The following is a 19,420-nucleotide window of genomic DNA, read 5'->3' as shown; positions in this document are numbered from 1 at the left end:
AATGCTGTTCAGGAAGTATTGAAAAGCACATGAGTGAAAGAAGTCTAGGAACCTTCTGGAAAGCCAGTCTGTCTGCAGGGTTTTTAACATGCTGAATTTACCTTCCATATGCTCCTCATATTCTAAATCTGCTGAGTAAGGCATGGTTATGAAACGCTTCAGCAGAAATCTGTAGAACTGCAGCCATGTAGGTTGAGTTTCCTCCTGCTGCAAATACTGTAGGCACACAATTCTAAGTAATTTTATTTCATTTTTAAGAACTTTTTAAATGAAACTACCATTGTTTTTATTTTATTATTATTTATTTTATTCAGCGTAGTCTTTGCCACATGTTACAATTTTTTCCTTTTTTTAAAATAGGCAGCAGCTGGCTCTAACATCTCTACTTCTGGTTCTTCTAGGCAAACACAAGCTGGAGGCTAATAAGAATTGCCTGGGATTGGAGCCAGTATACTACTGGGAGAAGAAGTGGGTGGAAGCCAGTAACAACTGTTTTCGGTCCCTTATGCAAGCTCCTACACAAACAATGGACATTAATGACCCTGTTTTGGAGCATTTGGGCAAGAGTTTGTCCCAACCACAGGCCATCATTCCTAGAGAAAAGAATAAGAAAGAAAAAAAAAAATTACCCTCATTGGACTTGTGTGGCTATTCTTTCATGAACCTATGGAAACTGAATAATTATCGAGACTGAGTTTCAATATTCAGTCACCGTGGGAAGTCCAGTCTGTGCAAAGGTGCAAAGCCAAAGGATTAAAATGTTCGACTTTAACAGATAATGGTTGATGGAAATACAGTGTTAGTGCAGGTTGTTAAAAAATCAGTATACTGAGTAACCATTTGGTGAACTTTTCAGGCACTTGATAATATATTCTACTCTTCTATTGTCTCAATTCTCTCTCTGTAACTTTCCCTCCCTTTTGAGGGAAATTGGACATCTGTTTAGCTGATTGTACATGGGTTCTGAAGATTTATACGAAAGGAAAAGTCACTACTAGGATTTCGTTACTCACCCTGCACCGAAACATTTTAAAATGATATGTACCAACAAAACCTGAATACTCTGACTTTTAAGACACCTTGACTTTCACAGACATTAAAAACAATGTTCAACAATAAATGGGCCGTTTTGAAAGCAGGCCTAATGAAGAATTTCTTCTCTCCAATTGACTGTATACGTATTTGTATGTGAGGTACACCTTCAGCCATTTATGATTTGAATTATAAGTGAAAATAATAATGTCCTGGGATGGAATTTTATGCTTTCATAGGTACTATATGTGGATTTATAAAGAAATAAAGTATTTTTATCAAAATGTGTGAAACTTTTTTCCCTTAGAAACTATTTAGCTCTGGTTACCATTCTTGTAATAGCAATGCAAAAGTTACCATTCTTCTCATATCAGTGACAAATAGTAAAAGTTTCATTTACATATTATTCTTAAGGAATCCTTGTATTTGAAACATAGTGGTACGTGTTGTTAAACTACTGCTATTAGGTCCATTTAAATGCATTTTAACTCTTCATTTAGCATTTAATTTTGTAGTGCTTCAGGTCATATTAGACATTTGATCACTCTGCATTTCAGAGAGTCTCAGCAGACTGAATATCAAAATCCTCCTCATACACCTTTAATCTCCATACATATTTTAATCACATTAGAATTTAGCCATCACATTATTAATCTTAGTGGTCCGTGTGTATTTCTTAAAGCCTTTTTGCACATTTTGATGTGTAGCCAATGGGACTGGAATGCTGTGTTGGTAGATTTAATGGAAAATGATTACTTCCACCACAGGATGTCACCACTAACCTTGTTCGTACAACTGCTTGCTGTTGACTTCATGTTTGAATAGCAGCTGCAAAGTGAGATTATGTCTATCTGTTTTCTTATCTATTTATTTATGAGCGTGCCCCAGAGCCAACTTTAATAAACGTACAGAGATATGTAAGTTTATTGCATTTTTTAGTAGGTTTAGCAACGACAAACTGTGACTGGATATGAAAGGAATGCCGAAATTAATCAATCAATCTATCAATCTATCAATCTATCAATCTGTCTGTCTGTCTGTCTATCTATCTATCTATCTATCTATCTATTTATAAATCCAGGCGCATCGTAGTTTGCGTCCAAGTTGCTTTGACTGTATTAAAATGTCACATTATCAAGACCCACGATGTATAAATTCGCTGATCACGTTAAACCTAGTTATTCGCTTAATCAAGCAAGTGTTTTATTATAAGACAGACAAAATTGTGCTCTATGTATACGGGGACCCCTAACCTAACCTAGACCACAGGTTATGGCCGTATTTAGCGATCTGAGAGGTAAATAAGCAAGTTCATGACTTCCCATCTAGGCCGGGCCCTACCCAGGCCTCTGGACTAGAATACATTAACTAGCTAATCTGATTCTGGCGCGGCATGCCACAGAATCACAGATGGTCAAACAGTCAATTTGGCGGAATTCAAACACGGATTTGCTGTGTCAGTTCAGCTGCGCATTGTCTCTCACGTCAAATGTTTTATATATATATATATATATATATATATATATATATATATATATATATATATATATATATATATATATATATTCCCTTTTCTTTCCGCTCTCCACCAAAACATGTGATGTGCCAAGACAGTAAGATGACAGCAAGAAAGAACAAGTATTTTGTGTTCTGCATTACGATAAAAATGATGAGCCTACCTCTATCGAAATATTTGTACGTTCATGGTGGCTTTAATGCTACAAGATATCCTGCCGTTTCAACAGATGCCGTATTGTTTCTCATTAAAAGCCAGAACAAGCACTGCCGAAGAGCTCTTGGGTTCTAGCTCAAGCTCGGAGCGGCTTGATCAGATGTTAATGAATGTTCACCGAGCAATTTTTCCACCGTAGCCATAGCAGAGCGCTGTAGATAATAGGCATACTCAATAGTTTTGTGTATGCACTTTTGTCTCCATTTCTCAAATCACTGACAATGTAATGCTGTTGTCTAATTAATGAAACGATTAACGCACGCGTACACATGCTGCATGCCCTGCGCTAGTTTATTTGTGAATAAATTACGATGTCGACTCCCACACATACCCTTGGATCACAACGCAACGTAGTTAGCCTCTCTGAACATGTCAGCATAGACACTCGTGTTAGGCTCCCAGCGGAGTCTGCGCATCCAATACACTGTTCACACAGGGGTTATGTAAGAGGTATGGATGTGAGTGATGACCCATTTACCTCCCTCTGCACGCTACCCTGTCCTGTTAGAAACAGAAGCAGCCTACAGCTGAGTCCCTAAATCTTACAACATAGGCCATAGCACTTTTGCATGACAACACCTTCTACCTGTCTGTCAAAGCAGTGACTACAGATTTCTCCAGACACTGCACACTGATGGTGCAAAGATGTGAAATTGAAACATTTTATGCAGTTATTTCTACTTCTCATTTTCTTTTGATGGTGTTTCTCATCTAATTGCCAAGGGTGTTCCATAGCCCAAGTCTACATCTAACCATAACCATAATCCTATGAAACACCTTTAACCAACTATTCCGTGCACACTACAAATGACATAGAATGATGTTCAAAGTTCAAAGAGGTTTTATTGTCATTTCAGCTATATACAAGTACACAACAAAAATGAGACAATGTTCCTCCAGGACCATGGTGCAACACAAAACAGTGCAACAGACAACATGCTACACAAGTGCAAACAGTCCAATATAGTGCAAAAATGTCATTAAATAAACATTAATAAATACAGGACAGGACAAATACAAAAAAGTAGACAGTGCAATTATTTAGTCCAGTACACAGTACTGGGCATATGTAAAGCGAGTTGTGCATAGGAATCAGTGACATGCTACCCTGAACATAGCAGTCACCGGTAGCAGCCAGAACAGTTCAGAGTACAGTGCTGGTTTAGTACAGTACTGTAGCAGCAAGTAGGATAATGTGCAAGACTGCAACAGGAGTGCATCGTTTATTTGTGTGAGGTTTGACTTCTGCACTAGTCCGATGCAAAACAATGTGTGAGTGTGTGTATAGATATGTATGTATGTATGTATGTGTGTGTGTGTGTGTGTGTGTGTGTGTGTGTGACTGTATATAAGCATGTATAAAAGTGCCCATTTTGGAATCTGAATTGGAATTGGAGTTAGCCAGAGTTCAGGAGTCTAATGGCTTCTGGGAAGAAGCTGTTGCACAGTCTGGAGGTGCGGGACTGGATGCTGCGGTACCTTCTTCCAGATGGCAAAAGGGTGAACAGTTCATGTGAAGGGTGTGTGGGGTCTTTCACAATGTTGGTGGCTTTCCGGATGCAGCGTGTTATATAGATGTTCGTGATGGAGGGAAGAGAGATCCCAATGATCTTCTCAGCTGTTCTCACTATTCTCTGGAGGGTCTTGCGGTCAAAGGCGGTGCAGTTCCCAAACCAGGTAATGATGCAGCTGCTCAGGATGCTCTCTACAGTACCTCTGTAGAAGGTAGTGAGGATGGGTGATGGGAGATGGGCTTCCCTCAGCTTCCGAAGGAAGTAAACACGTTGCTGGGCTCTCTTGGTGATGGAACTGGTGTTCAGGGTCCAGGTGAGGTTCTCTGCTATGTGAACACCAAGGAACTCGATGTTCTTGACGATCTCCACTGAGAAGCTGTTGATGGCAAGCGGGGAGTGATCTCGCCTTGCTCTCCTGAAGTCAACAACCATTTCTTTTATGTCATTAGTGTCATTAGATGTCATTAGATTAGATTAGTGTCATTTATGTCATTATATGTCATTAGTAGTTACAATATCTTAAAAATCAAACTGATGTCTGCATTGTGCTGATGTCAGTTACATACCTACTGGTTCTATGGTAATTGTGAATGCATAGGGTAGTCCACATTTGGTTAACACATAAATTCCCATGCAATGACGTGTCTGCATATGCACGACTGTACAGTGGCACTCACATAATCCTGAGTGCAGATCTTGGGAAACACCTTCAAGTATGTCAGCTGCTCTAGGCCCTCTGGGAGTTCTCTTCACTGTCTACACAAAGGCATAGATAAACATACCTACCCAGCATGTATCACCAAACCTTGACAAATATTTATAGAAAAGTAACTCTTAAGGAGAAGAGAGGAATAACATTGTTCATATTTGAATTATTTGGAAAATAGGCTGAAAATTTGACAGTAGTCATCACTGCATCCTGTTCGGCCTATATTGGTAGCATTGTTAGATATTATATCTATGGAGAGCTGAAATGCAGAAGCACAGGACTGGACTGCAGTGCTTTTCCCTCTTACAAAGAAAGTGTCATGTCACTCTGTGAAAGTTTTTACAAACAAGTTTCAAGTTTAATTGTGCTATTTTACTCCAGTCCTCACAGTAAGACAGACTGAGTGTTTACAGTTTTAAACCTTAATCAGTGTGGCAAGCTCTGGGGCCAAAAACATTCTCTTTAACCTACTGTACAAATGTGATAAAAACAGAGGAATAAAACTTCATGTCTTCGTGCCTGTGGGGAGATACACTTCATTTAAAGGCAAATGCACTGGCACTATATTCTCTCGCACACTGTGGTTATGTTATGCTCCTTCTTGCACTGAAGCTCGTCGCACAGGCACCATAACAAATAGAGCTGTGAAAAATTGGCCAAAATGACGTGCCATTATTCCCTCTAAAAAAAACAAAACCGCGCAGGTTCGAACCATTCGAGTATCTATTTTTACGCATTACGTCCATAAGAAGGAAAACCAACACAACATAACTACGTGTACAGGTATGTTTATTTCAACATAAATACGTCTTTTAACTTTTCCTTGAGTCGAAACGGGGGAAAAAAATAACTCTTGGGGACTTGCAGTGCAGGAAGCTTCTCTCTCAATATCTATTTAGTCAGAAGCGTAGCCAGCGTTTATTTACAGTAGTTTTTTTTTTTTTTTTAAATAAATTAAAGGCAGACAATTCTGAGAAACGTGACAACAAAGATGTTTTACCCCGAGGAATAATTTACAATGCAGAGCTATTAAAAAGGGGGGAAAGCAGGCTACTTACATTCTTAACACCGTTACTCCCCAAACGGTAACGCTAGCTGGCAGCATAAAAATCCTTCCGCCATACTCATATGGATGCGTATTTTCGAGATGTTCCCTCAAGTTGTTAGTACTTGAACGGTAAGCGTATCTTACATACAACTTTATTGCGAATTCCACAATTTTGCTGTTTACTAAAACTGCACAGAGTGCAAATCACTGTATCTGCGGATGAGTTTTAAACTCGATCATTGTTACCAATACGGTTGTAGTTGAATTATTCGGTCGTTTTAGATGGACCTACATTTCCTGTCCGTAATGCAGTTCATTTAGTGCAACTACCGAGGCCCACTCGAGAACTCGCGAAACAGTCAGCCACAGTAGTCCTGTTTTTTCCACCAAAATGGATTTTTTTTTTATCGATTATAGAACAACATCAATAACAAATGATCATTACTGGAATTAACTTTCAGACTTATGCGTAGTACACCCTGTCAACATTTGTCCTGCTGCGCCATGTGAAAGGCTGGTGGGCAGGAAATCCTACTGTGGTGGATGGGAAAACGGACCAGAAATCCCGCGTGGTGGCAGCATTTTTACCAAGCCAAGGGCCTAATAGGTCGCGGCAAGCTACAAGCACTGTAGTGATGATGTGTTTGTTCATCGAACTTCTCGCTTGTCTTTATATAGTATAATCACACTGTCATCCATGATACTCTTTGTCTCTTAGAGACTCTTGATTCCCGCTTGACAAATGACTATCAGCTAATTATTGTTTTGGTTTTTTTTCCTTTTCTGCAGTATTTCTCAGTGGACTGTAGGGTAGGAGCCTCTCTAAAGGCATGCCAGGGTAAAGCTCTTTTAGAATCAGCGAATGCCAGCATTTTGTCCTGTTCTGTGCCAGAACCCATATGGAGCTGTCAAACTGCAAAAATAATGGAGCAAAATAGGCCTTCAGCTCAGCCAGGTGTCAACATCTTGTCGTTTTTGTGTTTTCTGCCATTATTTTCCTGGCATGGTGTGTGATTGCCATGTCATTGATTATCTGAATACTTTTTGTTCATTACATCATCAGAAATGTGACAACAGGCCTGTATGATGGTCAGGTTCTAAAATTAGATTATGTGGGCATGCAATAGAATGATCTTGAAAACTAAAGCAATACACTTCTTGGTAGTTTGTCCATATAGTGTTATGTAGATTAAAAAAAAAAACAAAGATGAACAAAGGCCATGATCACAGTTCATCAAGGTTTTTATGTAAAAGACATACCTTCATCCTACAGGCCACCACCCTTTGATAAAAAATATCACAGTAACAAAGGATTTAAAAGATAAAATATATGAACCTTTTTCTTGGTTTTCCTAAATCTGTGCTGTGAGCGTGTGTGTGTGTGTGTACTGTCCTCTACGCAAGGATGAGTGGCAGCTTTGATCTTGGCCTTTTATAAATCCCCTCCATCTCTCTACACATCTAAGGGCCCCAGGTCCTGTCATGCTGCGGCTGCGGTGCCGGATGCCGGCCATAATGAGCAAGCTGAGCAGGCACTGGAGAAAGACTCTGAATCACCCTCCATCACAATCAGCATGCACCACTCACTCAGCAGCAAATAACCCAATATGCCCCAGGGCCATGCCAGACCCATAGACTGCTCCTTTTCACTGGGGCCAAATAACTACCATGAATGCCAGAGCAGTCCCCACATGATTACAGTCCTATGCAGTCTGCTGGTTTGTAACACACAGGTGCTAAAAAACTGTGCAGAGGTCCACCTGCTTTGCTCAGGAGTATGGCTACCTGGCCTCCTGCTTGTTTTCTTAGGGCACACATTTTCTGTGCCCTTAATTTTATCTAAGATTATACCTGTTGAGTTCAACCACACTCCTGCCCAGAGGTACCCCATATTATGGCCCCATTTGTCAACCCACCCCCTCCCCCACCAATGTATAACAGTCTGGACAGGAATGCTGTTATTAGTGCCTGCGGTAGTGTTCCGCCTGTTTTGAAATTCACTTAAATTTCCAGATGCTAAAATCAACTCACAAATGCTATTGGAAATTCATAAGGACACATGTTATCTTTGTTGTGGCCACTCAAGAGGTGTGGCTATTTTCAAATGCAAATTGAGCAAGGTGCTCATTTATCCCAGATCTGTCCCTGAGGAAGGGAGTAACACATAAGAAAGAAAGGGAGAGGAGGATAAAAACACTCAGCACTGGCACCAGTCTGCTTTCTGAAGAGGAAGTGCTTTTTCATCCTCTCTGTTTCTTCATCTCCATCCTTCAGGCAGCAGGAGAGAAATGCATGCAAAAGCAAAGCTCTGTGTTCATCTGAATTTACTCTCAGCACAGACAGGGAAGGAGCAGCTCCTGGTCCTTAAGCGTGTATAACAGGGTTGGGAATTGCAGAGCATATAATGAAAATGGGAATTGCATGGAGATGGCATGTGCAAGGTTGCATGCAGGAAAACAAAGCTGAGGCTTCCTTTCAAATCAATGTTTCTTTCCACTGTCTCTTATAGCACTTTAAGTAGTGTAGTGTAAGCCCTTAAGATTAATAGGGTGCATAAGAGTTAGTTACTTTCACAGGCATCATAGAGGTCAGCCTGACAACCTTGATGGGTCATCTTGGCCTTTTTCATCTGGTAGCAGAAGGACTTTTGGTTTGGTCTGGGTTTTGTTTTGAGTGCTCATAAGTGAAGCGCAATAGGCCTGCACTGACAACAAGTGAGTGGCAGTGATCTCAGACTTCTACACTTAAATGTTTGGAGGATTGTTACGTGGGAATGTGCGTGCTGGTAAATGATGTGTGTTTGTGTGTGCATGTGCTTTTATGTTCTGCATTTGTGTATGTTTATATGTGTGTATGTCTGTCTGCTTGTGGGTCTCTGTGTGTGAATCTTTGTCTATTTTTTTTTTAGCTAGCTTCATGAACACTTCATTGATGTGACCAGAAGCTGTTAGTACAATACTCAGAACATGTTCAGTTCCATGTTCACTTTTTCAAAGCTTATCACACATTTAACATTACAGTAGTCTAAGCAGACTACACACCATATTGCACTAGTTTAAGTGGACTAAACTGTGGATTATTTGACATTACACTGGTCTATGTGGACTAAACTGTGGGTTGAGTCATGGTTTTCTTCATTTATACCTTAACATTTTATGTTTTTGTTTCAATGCAAATGCCCATTTCACAACTGATTACAGAGAAGACCTATCCAGGTGTTTTCTATCCAATACAGGATCCCTACAAAAGGTGGTGCCTTTATCATGATATGTATGTTTAACATGGACTCACCCAGACAAAGGAAAGTGATTGGGAGAAGAGGAACCACTCTTGCACAGGAAGAGGAATGGACAGGGGAGAGAGAGGAGTGTGTATGTGGTGGAAGAGTACAGAGGATGGTCAAGAACTTTAGTAACAAATGAGATATCCACTAATGGACAGTTGATGCACAAGCTTGTCATTGGGCCATACAACATGGGGACACCTCTTATCATTCATGGATGATCTCTGTGGAAGGCTTGTAGCAGAGAAGACGGAGTTCAGGTGAGAGAGAATATCTGGGACAATGTGGTCTGAGAGTGGTTTGCAGCTCATACGGGAACAACAATACTTTTCCTCCAAGCATGTTCTCCATTCTTGAGCTGCACAAGGAAATTGTTTTCCTCATAGAGGTGGAAGGTGTATGACCATCATCCACATACTTAAATGTCCCTTCTTGATGCAATGTCTTCTGGATGCCATGACATATCTGCAGAAGACTGCCAGGGACGGATGGGGCATTCGAAGCATTTTACCCCAGATGTATTACACGAGAGAACATGGGGAACCTGTGACCAAATGACAAAGACAGAATTGAATAGGGCACTGTAACATGTGTTCAACAAATGTGTGTGTATGAATGCATGTATATTTACTGAGAGATATATATTTTTATTGTTGCAATAACAGTGACTAGTTTTGTTTTTGGAGCTGCCATTGCAAAATACTAGTAAAATAAACTTTTGAACAAATTGCAGAATTTCTGATTCATCTAACATGTTCTGCAATACAGTTTATATAGTAATGTTGTTGTATTCTGTTTTCTCATGTCCACACTATGCAAATATGTATAAGGAAAATGTAAAAAAAAAAAAAAGACAAGACTCTCCAAGTAGAAACATTGTGTATTGTAGTTTGCTGTTTTTTCAGTCAGCATGTTATGGGTGTTTTTATTGGGAAGGACCGTTCTGGTGGAATGTGTTGATTTTGAGATGTTTCTAAATTGGTTTGGTGCTTTTATTGCTTTTAGGGGGTGTGTTTAACTAGTGTTTAAAATTGTGTGTTGGTAAAGGGAATTGTACGAAGAGTTTTGAGAAAGTGAGTTCAGTATTGCATCTGATTTATATTGTGGGGGGAAAAAAACTGTAAGCCAGATTTAACCCACTATAAGAATTAGCCTTTATTGCAGAGCAATTCAACTACCAAAGTGACAAATGGTGAAGCCACATTGCCTTCCTGGCCCGTATTCTATTGTCACTCTTAGACAGGTGAGTGAGCAAACGCAAGCAATCGGAAAAGTAGTAATTATGTAAATTGACCTTCAGCCCAAGCTGCGGGAAGGATGTGAAGTCTGCTTCTCTCTCTTTTTCATTCCCAAAAAGACAGAAAAGCCAAAGAACGCAGGTCGATTGGAGTTCAATATGGCCCTTTGTGCTGAATTGGTATTGCATTGCCTGGGCTAGAACAGTAATGAAGGCCACTGCTTATAAAACAATGAGAGCTCTTTGTGGCTTTTCCGGCAGGCCTCAGTCTATGAAAGGGAGGCACGTTTAGTCGCAGCCATTCGCTTTGTGTCTCAAAATAGCTTTTAATGAATTGTGTAACTATCTCGCAACATGCCACTCCCCACATAAACAGCGTGCCGGCCTGCTCTACATCTGAATGGGGCGGGATGCGGTACCAGGCTTGTGTGCCTGCCCAGCTGGAGAGAGCCCACCCCCTGGGGAAGAGGGAGAAGCAGGAGAGGAGTGGGAGGGAGGGCAGAGAAGTTCAGAGCAGTGTGCCTTACAAGCTGCCAATGACTCGATCATTTTAAGTATGTGTGTGCACATTTGGGGGGGGGGGGGGGTAGTGAGTGAGTGAGTGTGTGTGTGTGTGTGTGTGTGTGTGTGTGTGTGTATGATTGAGTATGTGCGGTGTGCATATGTGCATGCTTCTGTGTGTGTGTGTGTGTGTCTGCATGTGTGATTGAGCGTATGTGTGGTGTGCATATGTGCATGTTTATGTGGGTGTGTGAGTGGGTGTGTGTTTGTCTGTGTGTGCGCTAATAAGAGGCACTGCAGGGCAGGCCTGCAGGGCAGCGTGGGAATGCTCTGACCCTGTTTTTGTTGTGGAGATGAGGGGAGACGAGGATAGAGCCACACAGCGGAGCCTGCTACAGTGTAGCCAGCGCCAAACCCTCCATTGTCTTGTTCCCCTGGGCCACAAAGGGAAGGGACAGGGCAGGCAAGTGAGAAGTAAACACACACACACACACACACACACACACACATACACACATACACACATTAAAAGACCACATCACAAAAAGAAAAAAAAAATAAAACAATGAAATGGAATAGAAGAATAGGTGTTAGGTGGAGAAAGGGATATAGAGAGAGGAAGAATATTAAGCACAGTGGGACTACTTGGCCATAGTGCAGTAATTTAGAGAACATGACTCGGTATTGTTCAGGAACAGACTAATGGCACGAGTTTATTTGTGATGGAGGTTACATAACTCACTTAGCATTTTCCTTTCTTCCGCTCCCACTAATAGTAAGATGTGAAAATGATGCTGTCTCTTTGCGAGTCATTAACTGTATTTCGGAGCTGATGGAGCTCTCTTATGTAATCTAAACTAGTAGGATTTCAGACCTCAGCTTTGACTCCAACAAAAGAGCTTCAATCATTGGTTACGTAACACCACCCCACTTTTTCAGAAAAGAAGCTTAAATTAATGTGATCCTCATTAACTATGGCCATCATATTATAGTCTCTCTCTCTCCTTTTCTCTGTGCCTGTCATGACGTGGGAGCGAGGGGACAGTCTATGTGTGTGGAGGCCGGGGGGCCGGAGCCAGCGCGACTTGGACGAAGCGTGGGAAAGCCAGTGGCAGGTGAAGCGGGCTCCTGCACGTGGCATTGGAGGATCAATATTAATGACCAACTCTTCTCTCTGTCTAATTAGCCCCAAAGACGCATCACATTAGCTGCTCAATCAGCCTGAGGAAAAGTCACATTTCAGCTCACAGCAGAATTTCATTAGGAGCTTGTGGAGGAGTCATAATGGGGGTGCATTAGGGGGCTCTGTGAGCGGACCAATGACGATCACTGCGTATTGCTTTTTTAGGAATGTGGTTGGAATATGAAATGTTATGAACTCATCAGGGAGCATGCAGGACTAGCTTTTTAAAAGGCTCAAGATGAACGTGAATATGGTAAGACATCATCTTAGACCAGGAGGTCCTGTTTCCGTTCTCAGTCTCAGGGACCGCATGCTCTGTGTTTTACTTGGACATGCCATGCCCAGGTTATAAAGGGCATGATACGTATCTGATTATCTGAATCAAATGTGCTGAAGCAGTAATAGCACATACAGATGCAGAGACTGAAGTCCTCAGTACAGTGATTTTGGAAGCACTGGTTAAAACAGTATTCAGTCACCTGGCTGTGCTACTGAATCAGTAGCACATAGGCCTGGCTTCTAGAAGTGAACATTTCATCTTTTGCTGAAATGTCTGTAATGATAAATGAATGATCATGACTAAAGAGATTTTCTTCTATTTTTGAAAGATCAAATAAGACTCTGATCAACATAGTGGTTAAAAATGAAAATATAATGAAACCCATGGCATTAGGTTTTTATAAGAAAAAGTATATGCCTAAACAAGTTTCGAAAGTAAGTGTAGGTTTTATTTTAATTGCATAGAACAGCCACTTCTCCTGTGTTTCTGGTGCTTGTGTCTGTGAATATTAAATAAATTATGATTGGTTAATGTTTGTATTTTAAAACTTTCCAAAGGTACATGTCTGTTGCTGCAATTATTTATTGTAGCAACAGACATGTATTGCTGTAATTATATTTAAGTACGGTTTACATTTTCCATGTTTTGTTAATTAGACATACTGAAGAAAATGTCAGGTTTGAAGCATCATTTGTTATGAACTGCTACCACCTCGGCAGTGCCTCTGTGTGTGTGTGTGTGTGTGTGTGTGTGGTGTGTGAGTAAACTGTGTGTGCGTCACTGTGATTGGATCCCAGGGGCTGAATGAGAGCCACACATTGAGCATTCAGAGCCTTTAGCACAGAAAGTATAGAAATCCTGTTGTCTGTGCTCTCTCCTTGCATGACCAGAGTGAAAGAGACAGGGAGGGAGGAGTGAAAAAGGTATTGGGGACTTTTCAGAAAAGCAGCTGTGAAAGGTCAGAGGTCAGAGGTTATGCCTCTTACACCCCCCCCCACCCCTCTTGGGGGCTTCTGGGTTGCTGTGACTCCAGGCTTTGTGCCGCCAACTCAGTGCTCTGCTGGGGCATGAAATGCACTCAAAAAGCGTGTGCACATACACACACGTGCAGAGCGCACTCTGCTGCCTGCATCACCTCTACTGTTGCACTTGCCTACAGTTGTGCCTTTTTACTGAGAAAGGCCAAGGAACAGCTCTGCCATACAGATCAGAGAACTCTGCTGTGTGGTAAGTCCATTAAAGAAGCATGCCAGGGCTACTGAGGCTTCCCAGTAACACATGTTTGCAGCATCACCATAGCTTTTACATCACTAATATGTCTTGAAAGGTTAAAATATAGAATCCTAAAAAAGATTTTAGGTTGTTGTCATACATTAGTTAATCCTCAAGTGCTGATCTGCCACAGTAATTGAAGCACATCCTGTTTTTCAAGAAAGAAACAAGAAAAAGGTACTGCTCCGATGCACAAGCATGAACGCATGAACATGGTCCCACAACTCTGAACATGGTGAAGGCACCTGAGGCCATAATTCTTCCTAGCAGTGTGGCTGACATGAGGACAAGCTTGGCACAGTCCATCAGAAATGGCTGCTGGGTAGGCAATGTGGGAGCTAGAAAATGAATGATGAACAGGGAAAGACTCCTTAACATTTTCTTCTTTATTTCTTTAGACCTGATTGTAAAAAAATAATTTGTATAGGTACACAGGTTTAGACATAAGTGTGTCTGGCACTGTCTCTCCTGCATTTCACTCACTTTCTCTCATTATCTCATCACTCTATCTCCTCCTTTGCCCGTTTCCTTCTGTTTCTTCAGTTCTTGCCCAGGTGCATGTTGTACCAAGGCTAGGCCCGTATGGAGCAGCAAGGCTGGATCCTTAGGGGCAGGCATCTGATTACTACAAACACTGGGCTAAGGGGCTGTATTCCATCCCTGCATGGTAAAGGCATCTTTGTGTCCTGCTGTGCGTTATTCCCCTGGGACCTGCCTAAATGCCAGCTTTTCAGCATTCGGCTCTCTCAGTGCGGGACAAGGCTTGTTTTTTGCAACTGGCTGTTTTTAAAGATTTATGTGCAGGCATTTTTCCCAGGACACATGGCAGTGTCCAAAAGGCCCCAAAGGCAATTAGGCAACAGATAATTAACTTCATTGAAATCTATGAGTGAATGGTGGCTTTCTTGTGCCACTGATCTGGTCTCGGTCTCTGGACTGTAGTGACAGTCGTCCATTCAGGAAGGAAATCCTGTCCTTTCGATGCAAAAGACATTTGAAATTAGGCAACAGTCAAAAAATTCTACAAGAGAAAGACAGTGAAATCTTCACAATGATCTATTCATTGCATTATTTATGTGAATAAGGTTAGACAAGAAGGAACATATGAAATTTCTGTGAGAAGAGTTGTATGTAATGTTTTGGGGTTTTTTTCTTATGAATTGCATTGATGACATAAATTATTTACTTGATAGAGTATTAATACTTTGCATGCAGTGTATTTCATTTCATTCAATATGTTTTATTTCAGCCAATACAAGTGGGTTAGCTATTTCAATTGATATAATGCAGCAAATGGTTTGCAAGCAAATACAACAATTACTAATTCTTAAATTTTGCATATGGATACCTTTTACTAGAAAAGTATGTATACAATTAGAAACTATAGAGCATTTGGTACCTCTGTATTAGTCATGCTCCAATTCTCCATAAGTAGTACAGAAGCATTGTTAGTTAGATATGATTGGGTGACAGACCACTCTTAGCTTATTAGCAAAAGTGACAGGTGTAAAAGCTCCATTAGCACTGACATGTTCATACCAGAACATCTCGCACCACCAAGCCACCACAATACCACTGCTATGTGAGTGTCACCGCTGTGCTGAGAATGGTCCACCAACCAGATAATATCTGGTTTATGACAGTCCTATGGTACTAATCGAGTTGAGGGTAGCTGACAAATTGTGCATGGCAGTAAATACACCTGTGAGGTAGATGTACCTAATAAGGGGGTGATTGAGTGCAGTACAAGACAGCTGTTTCTAATAAAGTGTGTGTATGTACAAATTAATTTTCATACGGATTGAGTGATTTGCTTGAACATCAGGCATTCAGGTGCACTGCATTACACTTAATTTTAAGATGTAAAAATGGCATAATTATTGTAATTTGATCCTACTTACAGGCTTTTATAAACACGTTTTTATTTGGAGCTTCAGTACTTGCCCTTTTTAAATGTCTTGATATTTCTTGAAGTATTTATTTCAGCATGAATGATGCGTCTCTATAACTGCAGTAATTTCAAGACACTTTAAATTGGAGTTCCAAATTAGGCAGTGCATTCTCCAGGTTTACATAACCTAATTTAACTCCACTTTGACGCATTTCTCCCTCTAAATGACAGTTACAAAACTTTGGCAAGGCAAACAGCAGCTCTTTCAGGAGGCGTTGTGGAGTCAACCGACAGCGGTTTGGGTGGTTGGCTCCTGACACCCATGTCCGTTATGACCCTAGCTAAAGGCAACCGCAACATGTTGCATGGTGGTTGTTGGTCTGTAGAGGGTGGAAGTAGGCATGCGGAACAGCGACGCTTCAGGTCTGGCTTATCACCAATGCAGAGAAAGCTGCATCTCCCTTCACCAGCCAGCTCTTGCTGTCGGGAGGAGGTTTATCACTGTTACTGGAAATCAAATTACAGTTCATTGTTGTAAATAACAAGTGTGTTTGTGTGTGTGTGTGTGTGTGTTAGAGAGAGAGAGAAATATTGAGTGTGAGTATATGCTCATGTCACTTATAGTCATTATAACTTTGTTTATTTTATGTAAAGAAAAAGGAAAATGTTTCATGTTTGTTGATTTTTTTGATCAGTGGAACCCTTCTAATAACCGTGTTTGACCTACATCTGTTCGTCTATATGTGTAAGCATCAGCTGAACACCTAAAAGCAATCTACACTACATCAAATGCCACCATTTATATCACCTAACCAGTTCACAGCAAAATAAACTATCATCAACAAACAGTTGTGTTATTGTTGTCTCTGAGAAGCAGGCTTATCCAGCTGCATGTGTGGATGTTTATTTGGTCTTGTAGCCCCCCGGCCGCACCAGACATACTGCCCTCTCCGTGAAATTATGTCACCTATTGCAGTCATTCCTCAGAAAAATCTGCGGACAGACAACACATATAGCTATTAAGAGCGGACTTGACAATTAGCAGGCTCCCCCTGTGATAGATTACTGTGACCACAAAAGTTCAGCTGTAACACTCAGACCTAAGGCTAGTTAAGTATACGTAGCTAGCTAGTTTAAAGCTCTGTAGTCACTGGGTAGTCCAGGGCATTACCTTACCGGTCTGAGTTATGGGCAGCTGCTCTTGGCTAGTGGGGTATTAATACATGAAGGCAAATGTGCAGCCGTATTGAATTTGGACTCTGAGGGTGGAGACTATGAGCTCATTTGTTGACCTAGCCCCTAGAGCTTGGAGATGAGAGGAAGGGAGAGAAAGAGAGCATGCAGCTCAAGCCAGAAAGAAGTGCAACACAAGATTTCCATAGTCTCACCTCTTGGTAATCTTTCTCTTTGTTTTCTTCTCACTTTGCATATCTGTACCCCTTTCCCGGTCAACAAATGGAATTCACTATCTCCTCATCCACTCTACTGCTTTCCCACTCTGAATACATGTCAGCTGAGCAGACTGACAGAAGCAGTGTCAAGTCAAAAGCTCAGCAGCAGAGACTCCACAAGAAAACACATATTACTGGAGACATTCAAACCCAAAGACAAACATGAGGTCACCCCACCCCACCCCCAAGTGGGGAGAGCTGAAACCTCAGTGCCATGGCTGTTTGTGTTTCAAACACATGCTCAACACATACCGTCCATACAGGACATGCAGACTGAAAAGCATAGCCAAAGGCTCTTCTACAGGGTTGGGCCAGTTAATGTCTTGGTTAAGGAAGGAGTTTTCTTATTATGGGCATGATTACATTCTGTAGTCTGAGCCATGAAATCAATACTATGCAACGCATAGTTATTATTTCCTTATTGCTGTTTGCTTCCTGTGAAATGCAAGGCTGAATGCAAACCCACAGTATCCGTTATTTCTTCAAAGGAGAAAAGTGGCCAAGAATGTTCTACACTTCTTTTTTTTGTGAGTTTTCCCATTATATCCATTTAAACAAATACATTGTCCTTGCTTTTGCCTTTGATCCTTAAAGACTAGACAAGTCTTTTTTTTGGGGGGGGGACCCCATGGAACCCCATGGAACCCCATGGAACATGGGATCTATCAAACCAGATGATGAGTCTATGGAAAACAGAGCAAGAACAGTAGAGCAGGATGTTATATGTCCTTTGGAATGCCAGGAGCAGTACCTGTTTATGACATGGGGAAGGCTGGGGAGGTCTCGGTGCCACCAGCGCCTAGGGCTAGAGGGCTGGAGTAAACGAAACCAGTTCACCTTATCAGCCTGACACAGCCAGCACTGACACATAGCCATGCACACTGTTCATACCAGATAGAGCATTTGCACCACTCATGTGCTTCCATGGCATACGTCAATATACACAAATGCTCCAACACACTGATGGGCTTCAACAGACAAGATATATCAAGATCCCCAACAGGGGTTTCCTCATAGAAGCACTAAAAAACATGATAGTGGAATCTTCTAGACATACTCCAATTTTTCTCCATAGTCCTACATAGGGCTGCATAATTATATAATTTCCTGTTTATCCATTCAGCCAGTGACAAAATTTTGGCCTGAGCTACATGCAACCTGGAACCTTTCACAGCATGCTTGCAGGTAAAAACATTCAACTAAAAGAGTGTGTACAGCTCCTCTCAATATCTCTACAACCTTTGCCCCAGTTTTTGTTCAGATCAACCAAAGCTATGACGCTCTGAATCTTACTGCTATGTTCACATCAGCCACAATTGTTTAACTTACATTTGGCATGCCTTCTGTTCCCTGTCTAAAGAGATTATTTATTGGTAAACAAACAGGCCTCCCATCCCCATGAACTTAGGCGGAACTTGGGTTTGTGCCCGGTTTGTTGTGGCTCTGCTTTAAGGACACAATTTGTGACCATTTGACCATCCATTCCTTCCTGTTCTTGCTGTACCCCAGCAGGAAGTGAATGTGCCAAAAGCAGATGATGAGAGAATAAAAGCAGTCATACACACCTTGTTTCTTAAGATAACACTGCTGGCAGAAGTTTAGTTTGCAGTTAGCAATACTGAAGGATATTTATTGTCCTTAAAATGACAGAGATATTTGAAAATTCTAACACCATGGAAACATGGAAACAATGTTGCCATTCATGAGGAAGACAAAATTCTTTAATTTTAAAGAATTTTCTCTGAGGTTAAAATTATGGATAGCTTTATGTGGAGCTATTGCAGGGATCTGCAAATGATCAGCTCTTTGAGAATGAGAGAGGACACCTCTGTCCTATTAGTATTTAACTCTTTTGAAAAAAGACATATCACTTTATATATTTTGTATATTGTGTGAGTGTGTATCCTCTAGATATAGACATGCCAATCATACTCAACATTACACCACTTGCATAACATTTGGTGAAAGCCAATAAGATGACTTGGTCATGTAATTTTACCAAACTGCATTTTCATTTCTGCATTTGGTTGATAGTTTTGTTCACTCTTAACTTTGGGGCATTTTTACTTAATAATATGGCTCAACCCAACACCATGAGCACCTTTTGCACATGGAATAAAAAAACACCAACACTGTGTGAAAATATGTTACTTAACTTGTACTGTGTTCAGGCAGAATGCTGCCTTTGTGTCTACACCAATGTTGTAATTTCTACCACTAGTCTGACACATTCAAATCCTGTATGCACATCCCACTGTTTACAAGGCCTAAATACAGCTAGTGACCA

At 41.1% G+C, this 19,420-nt stretch overlaps 1 protein-coding gene and 2 long non-coding RNA genes across 4 annotated transcripts in view; 2 read left to right on the top strand and 1 right to left on the bottom strand.

Moving 5' to 3' along the window:
- si:cabz01090165.1 (uncharacterized protein LOC100333421 homolog) overlaps window positions 1-1,316 on the top strand; it is a 102,693-nt gene extending 101,377 nt beyond the window's left edge. The window contains exon 4 of the mRNA XM_027008014.2: window positions 402-1,316. The gene's annotated coding sequence lies outside the window, so the exon portion shown is untranslated. The remainder of the gene's footprint in view (window positions 1-401) is intronic.
- Window positions 1,317-4,649: 3,333 nt separating this feature from the next.
- On the bottom strand, window positions 4,650-6,132 carry LOC113576091. Its single transcript, XR_003410468.2, has 3 exons — window positions 6,046-6,132; window positions 4,956-5,034; window positions 4,650-4,693 (listed from the first exon to the last, which is right to left on the bottom strand). It is a non-coding gene; the product is annotated as an uncharacterized LOC113576091 (long non-coding RNA).
- On the top strand, window positions 5,046-10,053 carry LOC113576090. Of its 2 annotated transcripts, none has more exons than XR_004775955.1 (2): window positions 5,046-5,770; window positions 6,825-10,053. It is a non-coding gene; the product is annotated as an uncharacterized LOC113576090 (long non-coding RNA). The 2 variants fall into 2 exon arrangements; XR_004775954.1 differs by lacking the exon at window positions 5,046-5,770 and adding an exon at window positions 5,780-6,164.
- Window positions 10,054-19,420: the final 9,367 nt, after the last annotated feature.

The sequence above is a fragment of the Electrophorus electricus genome, chromosome 4, assembly GCF_013358815.1.
Source record: "Electrophorus electricus isolate fEleEle1 chromosome 4, fEleEle1.pri, whole genome shotgun sequence".
Taxonomy (NCBI): Eukaryota; Metazoa; Chordata; class Actinopteri; order Gymnotiformes; family Gymnotidae; genus Electrophorus; species Electrophorus electricus.
Note: the sequence above shows the minus strand (reverse complement) of the source record. Positions and strands in the feature narration are given on the sequence as shown.